This window comes from Hipposideros armiger, unplaced genomic scaffold (assembly GCF_001890085.2).
Source record: "Hipposideros armiger isolate ML-2016 unplaced genomic scaffold, ASM189008v1 scaffold_1818, whole genome shotgun sequence".
In the NCBI taxonomy this organism is placed as follows: Eukaryota; Metazoa; Chordata; class Mammalia; order Chiroptera; family Hipposideridae; genus Hipposideros; species Hipposideros armiger.
This window is the reverse complement of record NW_017733168.1, coordinates 32,813-34,384: the sequence shown is the minus strand read 5'-3', so window position 1 is coordinate 34,384 and position 1,572 is coordinate 32,813.

Genomic DNA, 1,572 nt, shown 5'->3' with positions numbered 1-1,572 from the left:
CATTAAGTTTTCAGAATAAATAACAAGTTCCTACTGTAGTTTCCACTGCCCAGGGCTCCATTTCTAGGGAGGAAGATTAGCAGACATTAGACCAGCATCGAATCCGTTCATAATCTTATTCCTACTTCGAACTGCAAATTGTATTTTTCTACTCCTCATCATCCTCAGTCAATATATTTCATTTGCCAACACAATTATTGATTTTTCTAAAAATGGTATTTTCATTCAACCTTTTTAGTATCTGCACATAGGCGCTATTGATGCATTTGTTTTTCTTCCTTCAGAATTACTGAGGCCTGGCACTCAGTCAGTATTGATGTCATAATCAAAGGAAGGATTGGCTGCATATTTCAACACATGACAGCTTTTATCTTGTTCCCATGGGTATTTATTTCCTAAGAGCATCATGACTAGCTCGCCACACACAGTTTACTCAGATTAGTGAAGCCACATACATTAGGCCTTTTCCAAAATTTAAATACTCTTTCCAGGTCACCACTAGGGAGGCATCTGGATATCACAGGGCACAGTGAGCATGGCTGGGATGTCAGGAGCAGGAAGGAGGGGGCTATGAGCTCACCCCTGCCCTGTGCTTCCTGAGACCTAAGACCACACTGCTGAGGGTCGTGTGTCTACAGGATGAAAATGGACACATTTTCTCACTCCACAGGATCTGAACTTCTGACTAAGTGGAATTGTTATCAGAGTTAATCGCTACAGTTCCTCTTTTCTGCCTAAATTTCCCTGAATAAAACACCACACACACACACACACATACACACACACCTCTTTTCTCTCTGAGTGTACATTGTTCTGGACTCTGCAGTTTCCAGGCTTCTCTGTCACTCCAGAATCAGGGCTCGGCCTCTGCTGACCAAGCCATCCTCAGGGTCATAGTCTCAGGAGGCAGAATCTCCCTCAGCAAGAAACACCTGTGACATGAATGTAACTGTGGTCTAATTATCAGGGCAGCCAGGAAATGCCGTGAACACCTGCTCTACTGGGATGAGTTGATGTTCAGGGTTCCAGGATGAGTCTCTGCTTAATCAGAAGCTCTGCCCCCTGACTATGTCTGGCTTCAGGCAGCAAATGAGGATGATTGTTGCATTTATTCTGGACAGCAGCCTCAGTGCTGCTCACATGATACTCACAGCTCACGGGGACATGAGACACAACCTCCTCTGTGCTTTCATGACTTGGTTTTCACTCATTCAGCCGCCACCAGTGACAGTTGGCCAGACTGCATCTCTGCTCAATAGTATCCTGTCCCAACCCAGAGTCTCAGGGATACAGTCCCCTTTCATCTCCACCTATTTAGAACTCGGACGTGGGAGCTGTGACAGAAAGTTTGGGGTCCAGTTGGCCTTGGGAATAGAAATATATGAGGTCTGACAATTAAGTTCGTGAACTCATCCTAGCAAACTGCTACATACTTCACTGCTGAATGTCACTACGACCACCTTCTAAGTGTTCCCCCTGGGAAGCTATGCACGGACACCAGTGCCTAGTCCACCCTTCAAAGCAATTTTGGAACTCTTTTTTTGGAATGGCCATCAGAGCTGTTGTCGTATT